The 13,659-nt window shown below is 42.0% G+C and overlaps 1 protein-coding gene across 2 annotated transcripts in view; it reads right to left on the bottom strand.

Annotated features, from left to right (window-relative positions):
- ECT2 (epithelial cell transforming 2) overlaps nt 1-252 on the bottom strand; it is a 64,909-nt gene extending 64,657 nt beyond the window's left edge. For both annotated transcript variants that reach the window (XM_058187253.1, XM_058187256.1), the window contains exon 1: nt 139-252. The gene's annotated coding sequence lies outside the window, so the exon portion shown is untranslated. The remainder of the gene's footprint in view (nt 1-138) is intronic.
- Nucleotides 253-13,659: the final 13,407 nt, after the last annotated feature.

Raw genomic sequence — 13,659 nt, 5'->3', positions numbered from 1 at the left:
GAGAACGGGCATGTTTTGAATGGGCTGTAGCCGTGGGTTGCTATTGGTCGGGATGTGTCTCCTCCGTCCTATGGCGAAGAGGGGGGAGGGAATCTTTTCAGCTGAGCTCAACCCCGCTCTTTCCCGCCTCTTGCTCACCTGAGATTGGTTGGTAGATATGAGGAAAGGCTTTACCTTCCAACGGTTGTTAAAAGCAATTGAGGACGGAAAGACCCGGATTTACCGTTCAAGTACTACGGTTTCAGAGGCCAGGGTTGGTCCCGCCCTTGATTTAAAAAAAAAGAAAAAACCCTGTTCCAGCTTTGCACGCAGCTCTCCACGCAAGGATTTCTGGGAATTGTAGTTTGGGAACTTTAGATCCCAACGGAACGCAGATTCTCAGATTTCTTTGAGGAAGAAATAAAATAAAAGAGTCCAAACATATTTTGCTTTTGGAGAATAACGCCTGGTCTCCTGACAAACAAGATATAAATATAAAAACATTTATAAATATAAAAATATTTATTAATATAAAGATATTTATACTTTTTCATGGCTCACTAATATATAGTGACCAGACGTCCCGCTTTTGGCGGGACAGTCCCGCTTTTTAATAATTTGTCCCGTGTCCCGCGGCAATTCCAAAAAGTCCTGATTTTTGTTTGTTTCACTCCCATTCTGAAAATGGGAGGCGGCAACGCAAGAGGAGGAGGAGGAGGAGGAGTGGCGGAGAAGGGGGCGCGAGAGGGAGGAGAGACGCCGCTTGACTTCACCCGAGAGGAAGAGAAGAGAGGAGAGGAGAGCCGAGGAGAGGAGAGGAGAGCCTGCCTGGAAGAGGGGAGAAGCAGCAGCCGCTCCTCCTCCTTCAGGCAGGTGGGCAAGACTCAACGCGCATGCGCAGCCCCCCTCCCTCCCCCGCCATCAATGGTGTCCCGCTTTGCCATTGCTGAAATCTGGTCACTTTAAGCTAATAATTTAATTTCAAGCAAAACTTTATGGGTTACCAAGAGGTTTTGGTAGCCTGATTTCCCGAAGAGGCGGTTATTTAGAGTTTAATCCTACGGTTGGAAGGAAAATCCATCTCATTTAGTTTTACGTTGGGAGAAAAACCGCTGGAAACAACATGGAGGCTGATGGGATAGTTTATTGAACAGAACCACGAAGACCATGTGCAGTTCTGGGTCAGCGGACAAAATAGAGTTTAGAGTGGGTGGGTTTTTATACCTTCTGGATTTCTATAGGGGTCATGTAAGGGTCATTATTGTTAGTTGTCAAGTCTGACCCATCGCGACCCCATGGACAACGTTCCTCCAGGCCTTCCTATCCTCTGCCATCCTCTGGAGTCCATTTAAGCGCATGCCGACTGCTTCAGTGACTCCATCCAGACACCTCGTTTTCTGTTGTCCCGTTCTTCTTTTGCCCTCAATTTTTCCCAGCATTAGGATCTTCTCCAGTGAGTCCTTCCTCCTCATTAGGTGGCCAAAGTATTTGAGTTTCCTCTTCAGGATCTGGCCTTCTAAAGAGAAGTCAGGGTTGATCTCCTCTAGGACTGACTTGTTTGTTCGCCTTGCAGTCCAAGGCATGAGTTTGAATGGACTCCGGAGGATGGTGGAGGACAGGAGGGCCTGGAGGAGCGTTGTCCATGGGGTCGCGATGGGTCGGACACGACTTTGCAACTAACAACAACAACAAGCCCCGCCTTTCTCATGATATGCTCTGCATATAAGTTAAATAGGCAGGGTGATAGTATACAGCCTTGCCGGACCCCTTTCCCAATTTTGAACCAATCAGTGGTTCCGTGTCCAGTTCTCACTGTTGCTTCTTGACCCGCATACAGGTTTCTCAAGAGACAAATAAGATGGTCTGGTACTCCCATCTCTTTAAAAACTTGCCACAATTTGTTGTGATTGTCATAGCTGGTTCTATAGGCAAAAGAGCAAATGCAAATCCTAGGTGTTTGAGCTAATTTTGTCAACCTTTTGTTTGTTCCTTATCTGAGTTTCTGTCTTGACCCAGTCTCTCTGAATGGATTACCAAATCTGCATTCTTAAAAGCAGGCCTCCTCAGTTTCTGCTTGGGACAGGGAAACTGGGACTGGTTTCTGCCTCACGATTTTTTTAAAATTTCTCCTTTAGGGGAAATATTTTATTCTGCCTTTTTAATATTTCCCAAAATAGTTCATTCTTCTAGGATGGGTTTCTCCCCCACCCCCCCACACACACATATTATATCCAAAGTTCAGCCAGAGTTCTCACTCAGGCACAAATAACCAGGCTCAAATGAGCTTAGTTTGGATTCATGGTGCGAAGACCTTATTCTCTGGAGAAGGCTCTGATTCTGGGAAAGATGGAAGAAAAGAGGATGATCAACAGCAAAATGGATGGATTCAATTTATACTGGCTGAGTGCACCGTAAAAGAACAGGTTAGGGATAGATCGTCATGGGCAAAATCTATGTGGCTACTCCTAGATGAAAACAACTTAATGGCATTATCATCAAAATCATATCCAAGGTAAGGTACTCTCAGATTAAATGCATTCAATACATCTAAGCTGATTAGTGAATTAAACCCCTTTCTAACTTTGTACCAGCTGCTAAACCATAATATGTAGTCCATGACTTATCACCAAAACTGAGCCCAAAACTCTGTCACTAAGCGAGACATTTGTTAAGTGAATGTTGCCCCATTTTACGACCTTTCTTGCTGTAGTTGTTAAGTGAATCACTACAGTGCTTAAATTAGTAAGACGGTTGTCAAGTGGATCTGGCTTCATTCCAAGCATTAACTTTGCTTTCCAGAAGGTCGCAAAAGGTGATCACATGACCCTGGGATGCTGCAACCGTCATAAATATGAGTCATGTTGCCAAGCATCTGAATTTTGATCATGTGACCATAGGGATCTTGCAAGAGTCATTAAGTGTGAAAAACTGCCATAGGCCACTTTTTTCAGGGCCGTTGTAACTTTCAATGGTCAGTAAGTGAATTGTTGTAAATCGAGGACTACCCCCTCATTGGGCAGCCTAACCTGACTAGCATATTTCTGTAAGGAGCATTTTATTATTACACGTCTTTCCTGTTTTGTAAGTATTATTCTAGGTCAGCCATAAAGATGTCAACATATTGAGGCGCCATCTATGTGCCCATCCATGTGCCCATCCTTATGGCATTGATTTCTAGGTACATTTATTGCCAAAGAGGAAATAGTTATGGGTGTGGCACAAAGTCAGACATTCTGGAGGCAAGGCATGCTGCTTTGGCACAAGTGACGCATGTTTGGCACAACATGACGTTATGGATGGCTTCAAGTCTGTGTTCACTTCCTTGAGTTATTAATAAAAAGAATGAAGGGATAAAAAAAATAATATATAGTGGGTCAACATCCATAGTGGCTAAAATGGCATTGTCAATGAGATTGCTTATGGAGTCTTACCAGAAAGGGAACCTCTCTCCTGGCACCACCTCCTTGAATTCTAAATACGAAGCGTATTTATTTATGCATTCATTTTTATTTTTTTATATTCTGCCTTTATCATTTTGACAAATAACTCAAGACAGCGAACATACCCAGTACGCTTTCCTCCTCCTATTGTCCCCATTACAAAAACACAATGAGGTGGGTTGGGCTGAGAGAGATCCCAAAGTCTCCCAGCTGGCTTTGACAGCTAAATCAGGATTAGAACTCACCAGCTCCTAGTGATTGGTCCAAAATCACCTATCTGGCTTTCATGGTATTTGAACTCATGGTCTCCCACTTTCTAACCTAGTGCCTAAAACACTAGATAAACTAGCCCTATATTTGGGTCTTGCATGCAGGTTGGTCTCGTTTACACAGGGGCTTAATTGTGTGTGGTATAATTATATATGAAGCTATGCCTTGTTATTTCTTCCAGCATTAAGTTATGAAAAAGATATTCTATTTTTCACCAATTTGGCCATTTTATCAGATGCGAATGGAAGATACCAAGAGAAATGAACCTACTTTACAGGAAGCAGAGCCTTTAACTATCTTGTGCTTTTATGCAAGATGAATATTTTAATTCCTGTTTCGGGCCAATATTTTAAAGATTGCTGATGTAACCATATCAATCATTGATTAAAAGGCTATGGCTTGAAGAAAACAAAATTCCAACTTATCTTATTTTTGTTCCTAATTAAATCACTTAATATGCGCAGGAGAGTATGCATTTGGTTTCACCTGTGAATATCAAAATGATTCTATTGTCTGCTGTTTCACTAGGTATCATATATGTAATATACTTAATCCACTGTGTGCTTACAGTATCAAGACTTTTATGGAATTGAGTGGGAGAGCTTCTGAGAAATTATACATTAAATCGAGCTGTACATTTCAGTGAGAAACATCAGGTGGCATTTATCTCTAAAAAATGAATTATATAAAGTTATCATTATTACAGGATGGAAGAAATAAAAATCAAGAGGCTATTACTGTGCCATAAAGCTTTAGCTGTCTTTTAGTACTGTGTATGTTATCTCACAGATCATAAAAGAGCATGATGATATATGCACAGATTGGTAAAGTTGCAAGCTGTTCTTAAGGACATGTCAGTTACTCATTTTTCAAAATGTCATGGGGAAAATTTGACTCTTGAGCCAATACTGTATAAAGAAGAAACACAGCCTTGTCTTTTCCAACTTTTTCAGCTGTTGTGTGCAAAATTGCTGAGAAATTAAAATAAGGAAGGGATTTGTGGACACGAACAATACTTTTTTATTATTTCATATTGTCATCAGTAATGCTCCCCCAAAAAAGGAAAGAAAAATACATGTAGTTAACAAAGTAACATTATAACCTCTGCTGAGGATTGTACATGGGAAAATACAGTACATGTGACTTTTCCAAGACCACTTGGTTTTCCCCCATTTATTTAATTTTGTTTTGATGTGAAATTTCTGATAACATTGTGAATATACTATTCATTTTCAGGTGTTCCTAGCAAAAGCCATGTGTTCTGTCATGGCAATATCTCACTCATGGAAGTGTCACCATTGTTGTTGAACTTTATCTTTCTGAACACACATCTATTAACAGTGAAATTGGGTATGTTGGTAGCAAATCAATTTTGTTCCATGAAAAATGCAGCTTCTTACTTATTTAATTTTAAAGCTATTCTTGGCAATATAATTCACATCTATGCTATTGAAGATTTTGGAAGTCAGATTCAACTTTAATCTGGGACATACATTTGATTCCTGTTTTACTTTGCCTTCACTTTGGCCCAGTTCAATCAATTTTGTTGCAAACTCACAACTTTTTTCTTACAAAACTTTCAGTTCCCTATTTTATTATGTCATGGTCTGGAATATTTTACAACATTGCTCACTAAAAAAATACTGTGTATTATAACTTTTCCACATTTATTCCAAAAGGTTTTTGCAAACAGCAACTAGACATTCTGGATTTTTTAAAGATGTTTCAGTTCTCAGCAAGAAGCTTCTTCAGTTCTAAGTGACTCCTTTCCACCAGTCAGTTAGAACTACCATACCATTGAAGATTCTGGAAGTCAGATTCAACTTTAACCTGGAACATACATTTGATTCTTGTGTTATTTTGCCTTCACTTTGGCCTAGTTCAGTCAATTTTGTTGCAAACTCATATATTTTTTCTAACAAAATTTTCCTTTCAGTTCTCTGCTCACTAAAAAAATATTGTGTAGTAATCTTAACTTTTCCACATTTATCCCAAAAGGTGCTTTTTTTCAAATAGCAACTGGACTTTTTAATTTTTTTTATTTTTTTTTTACATTTATACCCCGCCCTTCTCCGAAGACTCAGGGCGGCTTACAGTGTATAAGGCAATAGTCTCAAGCAAGAATCTTCTTCAGTTCTAACTGACTCCTTTCCATTCCCCACCAGTCAGTTAGAACTGAAGAAGCTTCTTAGATGAGAAGTCTTCAAGAAAAAAATTAAAAAGTCTAGTTGCCATTTGAAAGAAGCACCTTTGGGGGCAAACATGACCTGGATGACTGAGAACCTCCATAGATACTTTTGCACATTAACGTATTTTTCTTCACCAAGAATTGGAATCACTCAACACCCAGCCTCTCTCTATTGAGATTCAGGCTTATTCTTATGCCGAAACTCTACTTTTTAATTCACATTTGCTAATTTTCTAACCTAAGCGTGCAACAACACTACCTTATTCTTGCTTTCTCTTTTATGTAGTGATGCTGAGTACAGACAAGGGATAGATAAGGCTAACCAGGGATGATGTACCCACTCAGGTATCTTCACCTGATCCACAGTGGCAGTCATTTTATATTTCATTGTTCTACTGCATGGTCCTTCCTTCCTTCCTTCCTTCCTTCCCTTCCCTCCCTCTCCACTCCCTCTTGTCCTTCCCTCTCCCCTCCCCTCTCCTTTTCTCTTTCCTCTTATTTTTCCTCCTCCTTCCCCCTCAGCCTCATTAACAACAAAGAACCAAAAAGATTTTTTTAAAATAGTAATAAAAGGAGTGTATCTGTACTACTAAAAAGCAACTCAACTCTTTGAGTTCCAGTAGTGACCATTTTGAGGTTACAACTCAACAAAAGAATGCTACTGGTTTAAAACAATCCTTTTTAGCATACTGTTCAGCCTTAGTAATTAGGAGTCAGTTACATTCTTTGCCTGACTGGACTGGGAATTATTCTTGTTTAATCCATCAAATATTTTTCAACATTCCTGAAAGAGGCAGCAATTATCTTACCTCCATTGCTTTTACTGTTCAGATAAAGCAGTGCTCTGATATAAAATTAACAAACTTTTCCTTGTTTAGGATTTGAGACATCTTTTTCCAGGAGAAGGAAGGAAATACATGGATAATTAAAATTGAAAGCAAAAGACGAAAGCTGTGAAAAACTGCAAATGAAGCGTGAATCGATTCCACTGCCCAAGCGAAGCATAAAATTGACCGAACTGATTTTTTTAAAAGTCTTCTCTTTATTTCTGTCTTGTACTCAAACTCAGTGAGCTGGAAAGAGCTTCCTGAACTTACAAATTTCTTTTAGTGGAAAAGACCTGCCAGTTTTCTTACAGTATCAATGTAATAGAAAAAGTCATTTCTGCCCAATTTCTCTCTAATATGCTCAGTGCTTGGCAGCAGTTGTCTGATATTATTCAGGCACTTGAAGCTGGTTTATTGAAACTGTACATTTTGAACCAGCACAATCTGAATATCAGGCAAGCTCAGCGCTAGTGGGGCATTATTAAAACCAAGCATGGAAAAGAGGTAAAGATATAACCCATATTTGCAATATGTCTGAGATGATGGGGAAAAGCTGAAATGAAACCCATAACCATGTTAATCTTAAGCAAGTTGTCATGGTTCATACACAAGAACGAAGAGGGCAGGTGCTTTCCAGTTGCATTGTTGATTTGCCCCACTTGTCTCCCCAGAAGGTAGCATCTAACTGATCATGCCTGGAATCAGAGGCTAAGAAAACCCAAAGCAAAATGGCAAAATATATTTTGGGTTTGGTAAAATGGCTACATTTCTGAAAATAATACTATATTTCACCAGGGTTGAGCCTAGTTAATACCTGAACGGATACCCACCATAAAATAAGAAACATTTTGGAAGAAAACAGTGGCAAACCATCTCTATACCCTTGCCAAGAAAATTGAATGTATGTGTCATGGGGTCTCCAGGAGTTAAATTCAAATCAAAGAACTCTTGATCTTCTATTTTAACCTACCTCTCCATTTATGAACTCAGTGAAATGAAATATAGTATATTATTTTCAGAAATTCAACCAGTTGCCCATCCAGAAATGCATTTTGGCAAATTTTTTGGTGTGTTTTCTGATACCATCACTGTCTCATTTTGGGTACCTGAGAAATTAGGGTTCACAATCGAACATCGTGCAGCTACATGCAGGCAGCCATATTTACATATCTTTTTTAGAATAGAATAGAATAGAATTTTTTATTGGCCAAGTGTGATTGGACACACAAGGAATTTGTCTTGGTGTATATGCTCTCAGTGTACATAAAAGAAAAGATACGTTCATCAAGGTACAACATTTACAACACAAATGATGGTCAATATATCAATATTGAGGGGCCGGAATAGCTCAGGCTGTTAAGAAGCCTGTTATTATTTATTTATTTATTTTTTATTTTTCAAATTTATATACCGCCCTATCTCCCTAAGGACTCAGGGCGGTTCACAGGCAGTTAAAATACATATAAATACAGATTAAAAAACAATTAAAAAACTTATTCTATTGCCCGAAATTTAAAATAGTATAAATAATAAAAACCCCTTAAAACCCATAACTTTAAAATCTAATCCAGTCCCGCGCAGATAAATAAGTGCGTTTTAAGCTCGCGACGAAAGGTTCGGAGGTCCGGAAGTTGGCGAAGTCCTGGAGGGAGTTCGTTCCAGAGGGTGGGAGCCCCCACAGAGAAGGCCCTTCCCCTGGGTGTCGCCAGACGGCACTGCCTAGCTGACGGCACCCTGAGGAGTCCCTCTCTGTGAGAGCGCACGGGTCGGTGAGAGGTATTTGGTAGCAGTAGGCGGTCCCGTAAATAGCCCGGCCCTATGCCATGGAGCGCTTTAAAGATTGTCACCAGCACCTTGAAGCGCACTCGGAAGGCCACAGGTAGCCAGTGCAGTCTGCGCAGGATAGGTGTAACACGGGAGCCACGAGGGGCTCCCTCTATCACCCACGCAGCTGCATTCTGAACTAACTGGAGCCTCCGGATGCCCCTCAAGGGGAGCCCCAAGTAGAGAGCATTGCAATAATCCAGGCGAGACGTCACGAGGGCGTGAGTGACCGTGCATAAGGCATCCCGGTCTAGAAAGGGGTGCAACTGGCGCACCAGGCGAACCTGGTGGAAAGCTCTCCTGGAGACGGCCGTCAAATGATCTTCAAAAGACAGCCGTTCATCCAGGAGAACGCCCAGATTGCGCACCCTCTCCATCGGGGCCAGTGACTCGCCCCCAACAGTCAGCCGAGGACTCAGCTGAATGTACCGGGATGCCGGCATCCACAGCCACTCTGTCTTGGAAAGATTGAGCTTGAGCCTGTTTCTCCCCATCCAGACCCGTCGGCTTCCAAACACCGGGACAGCACTTGATAGCTTCATTGGGGTGGCCGGTGTGGAGAAGTACAGCTGGGTGTCATCAGCGTACAGCTGGTACCTCACACCGAAGCCACTGATGATCTCACCCAGCGGCTTCATATTGATGTTGAACAGAAGGGGTGAGAGAATCGACCCTGCGGCACCCACAAGTGAGGCGCCCGGGCCGACCTCTGCCCCTGTCAACACCGTCTGCGACCGGTCGGAGAGATAGGAGGAGAACCACCGATAAACGGTGCCTCCCACTCCCAATCCCTCCAACCGGCGCAGCAGGATACCATGGTCGATGGTATCAAAAGCCGCTGAGAGGTCTAATAGGACCAGGACAGAGGAACAACCCCTATCCCTGGCCCTCCAGAGATCATCCACCAACGCGACCAAAGCCGTCTCCGTGCTGTAGCCGGGCCGGAAACCGGACTGGAATGGGTCTAGATAGACAGTTTCATCCAGGTGCAGGGGAAACTGATATGCCACCATACTCTCTACAACCTTCGCCGCGAAGCGAAGGTTGGAGACCGGACGATAATTACCTAAGACAGCCGGGTCCAGGGAGGGCCTCTTGAGGAGGGGCCTCACCACCGCCTCTTTCAAGGCGGCCGGAAAGACTCCCTCCAACAAGGAGGCACTCGTAATCGCCTGGAGCCAGCCTCGTGTCACCTCCTGAGTGGCCAGCACCAGCCAGGAGGGGCACGGGTCCAGTAAACACGTGGTGGCATTCAGCCTACCCAGCAACCTGTCCATGTCCTCAGGAGCCACAGGGTCAAACTCATCCCAGCAAATGTCACTAAGACCACCCTCAGACGCCTCATCTGAATCGTCGCAATTTTGGTCTAGACCGTCTCGAAGCTGAACGATTTTATCGTATAGATAACTGTTAAGCTCCTCAGCACGTCCCTGCAACGGGTCATCCCGCTCCCCCTGGTGAAGGAGGGAACGGGTCACCCGAAACAGGACGGCTGGGCGGTTATCTGCCGACGCAATGAGGGAGGAGGCGTAGCAACGCCTCGCTTCCCTCAGTGCCACTAGGTAGGTCCTAGTATAGGACCTAACTAGTGTCCGATCAGCCTCTAAACGGCTAGACCGCCAGGAGCTCTCTAGGCGTCTTCTCCGGCGTCTTCTCCGGCGTTTCATCCCTCTCAGCTCCTCGGAGAACCAAGGAGCCGGTTGGGATTAGAACATAGTAGCCTGCAATTACTGCAGGTTCAAGCCCGGCCCAAGGTTGACTCAGCCTTCCATCCTTTATAAGGTAGGTAAAATGAGGACCCAGATTGTTGGGGGGGGGCAATAAGTTGACTTTGTAAAAAATATACAAATAGAATGAGACTATTGCCTTATACACTATAAGCCGCCCTGAGTCTTCGGAGAAGGGTGGGATATAAATGTAAACAAAAACAAAAAAAATAAATCATAAGGATTGCCAGCAACAAAGTTACAGTCATACAGTCATAAGTGGAAAGAGATTGGTGATGGGAACGATGAGAAGATTAATAGTAGTGCAGATTTAGTAAATAGTTTGACAGTGTTGATGGAATTGTTTGTTTAGCAGAGTGATGGCCTTCGGGGAAAAACTGTTCTTGTGTCTAGTTGTGCTGGTGTGCAGTGCTCTATAGCATCGTTTTGAGGGTAGGAGTTGAAACAGTTTATGTCCTGGATGTGAGGGATCTGTAAATCTTCCCATCTTTCCCGCAAATGGAATAGGTTGAGAATGGAGGCTCATCTATAGGGAGCTGTGGTGGCACAGTGGTTAGAATGCAGTATTGCATTCAACTGCCAGAGTTTGATCCTCACCGGCTCCAGGTTGACTCAGCCTTCCATCCTTCCAAGGTTGGTAAAATGAGGACCCAGATTGCTGGGGGAAATATGCTGACTCTGTAAACCACTTAGGCTGTAAAGCTATATGAAGTGGTATATAAATTTAAGTGCTATTGGTATTGTACTTTTCTTTACATGCTGAACGTTATACTGTCTAAAAAGAGAAGCAACCTTTTCATTTTGCAGGTGTATCTATAGTGCAAGGAGTCACTTAATAGGATTTCCCAAATATGTGTGCATTGTTTAGTGAATTAGTGGGCCCATACTACAAGATGCAGAACTTTCTCCCTTTACCCAAGAAGTTTCTTCTTCTGCAAGTGATAAATATTGATATCCATGCCTATATTTGTATTTTTTCTCATAGGACAAAGCAACAGCTTGGGTGAGTTGGTGATTATATAAATTTGGTTCAGCCAGATTTTTTTTTCTTGTTTCTCTCAATTATAGTTGTTGTATGCTTTATGGAGCTTACTCTGATGCAATCTTTTAAGACCATCTGTTGTTCAGGAAACATAGCAACGTGCTTCCATGAAGAAACTCCTAAAGAAAAATATTTAGCTTTTAGAATTTTTTTTTACCCAGGAAAAAATTCAGGGAAGATTCTTGATATTTCAACAGTGCCAATTTGTTTTGCCTAAAGAGATGCTTATAATCCTTGAAATCAGCTATTAGGACGAAGTTCAACAGCCATGAGAACTATTAATTATAGCTATTTGTTATTATGCCAACTAATTAAAAAGTACAAATGTGTGCAACAGAATTTAAAAAATCAATGCAATAACAAAATTAAACATTAAGGAAAAAAGAGAAAGGTAGAAATTGCCCATATTACTCAGGAGTATCTTCTTTGCCCATCTACTGAAGAAAAAAAACCTAATTAAAATATTGACAAACACATTTGCACAATCCACTGCTGCAGTTCAGGTACAGATATCATCCAGTATTGAATAAATAATTCTTTTAGCTAAATCCCATGTCCAAATATCGGAGGTAAAATCAAGAATGACGAATGTATCCTTAGCCTACAATGATTGAGCCAGAGTGAGCCAGAGTTTAACATGGATATTTTGGCCATCAAAGAAGACTAACAAGATTGGTGCCAACTCTTCCAAAAGATTAGAAGAGTATTTCTCAACCTTGGCGGCTTTAAGATGGGTGGACTTCAATTCCTAGAATTTCCCAACCAGCATAGCTGAAAAAGCACTTTTGGGACAGACGTTCCAATGCTAGTAAGCAGGGGTATGGGACTCATTAATGTCTCTGTGTAATTCAGAATTGATTTGAATTGAAATACAAGATGGTTTTAATATTCTGTGAGAATTATCACCTGGTTTGAATTTTGGCAGGGTAGTCAATCAATGAGAGTCCCAAGTTTGGTGTAGTGGTTAAAACATGAAGCTGGAAACCAGGATACCATGAACTCTAGTCTTATTTTAGGCACAAAGCCAGCTGCGTAAACTTTGGCCAGTTACGTCTATCAACCCTAGGAAGGATATAACAGCAAATCACTTCTGAAATACTTTGCCAAAAAAACTACAGGAACTTATCCAAGCATTCTCTGAGGATTGGAGACAAATGAACAGAAGGGGGTGGGTGGAAATCAAAAGAATCAGGATACACAGTCAAAAGCCCTACATCAGGGATAGTCAACCTTTTTATACCTACCACCCACTTTTGTATCTCTGTTAGTAGTAAAATTTTCTAACCGCCCACCGGTTCCACAGTAATACACCGTGTATCGTCGTCTGTGCATGCCTCTTGCACATCGTGGATTGGGTTTGGAGGGGGGGTGCCGGCTACCAGCTCTGTTTGTCTGTTACAGCTGGGTGGTGTGGGGGGAGATGCACGAGCTATTCTGGGACGAGGCTCTTTTGTTTGCGGTCGCACTGTAGAGCCTTTTAGTTTCACTTATGTAACGTCAACTAAACTTATGTGCGGGCGATACAAATAGTATATTTTCAGAAATTTAAATTGTCACGGGGAATTTTATGAAAACCTAATGAAAATGTTTTTAAATAATGCTATGAAAATTTTTTTAAAAGTCAATTAAATTAAAAAAAAAGGAAAGTGCTTCAGTATTGGACAAAACCCCTACCGCCCACCATGAAAGCTGGAACGCCCACTAGTGGGCGGTAGGGACCAGGTTGACTACCACTGCCCTACATCAATAGTTCCCAACCTTTTCTATGCCTTCCACCCCTATGAAATGTTTGATTAGCATTCAAAAGTAATTGTGAATCATGACTAAGGTACATGAGACACTCTTTGTAACACACACCACATCATTCAGTGGTGAAATCCAAATTTTTTTTACTGTGGCCGTGGCTTGGTGGGCGTGGCGTGGTTTGGTGAGCATGGCTTGGTGGGCGTGGCAGGGGAAGGATATTGCAAAATCTCCATTCCCACCCCACTCTGGGTCCAACCAGAGGTGGTATTTGCCAGTTTTCCAAACTACTCAAAATTTCCGCTACTGGTTCTCTGAACGGCTCAGAATTTCTGCTACCGGTTCTCCAGAACCTGTCAGAACCTGTTGGATTTCACCCCTACTAAAATTCCATCTCAAAAGGGAACACGCCACACTTTGTTGCACCCCATGAAATTCCATATCACACTTTCTGGGGTGCAGGCAGCTGGGAACCTCTTGCCTATATGCATCCAAGGATAATGATGTCAGTAAAATTGTTGGTTTTCCTGCAGTGTTCTAGGACATTATATACAATTTTAATAGAGACTGTGATTTGGCAATCAAGAATGAATTCAGACTGATCATTATGGATAAGATG

Source organism: Ahaetulla prasina, chromosome 6 (genome assembly GCF_028640845.1).
Source record: "Ahaetulla prasina isolate Xishuangbanna chromosome 6, ASM2864084v1, whole genome shotgun sequence".
In the NCBI taxonomy this organism is placed as follows: domain Eukaryota; kingdom Metazoa; phylum Chordata; class Lepidosauria; order Squamata; family Colubridae; genus Ahaetulla; species Ahaetulla prasina.
The sequence above is the reverse complement of the archived record's forward strand: the minus strand, read 5'-3'. Positions and strand labels throughout refer to the sequence as shown.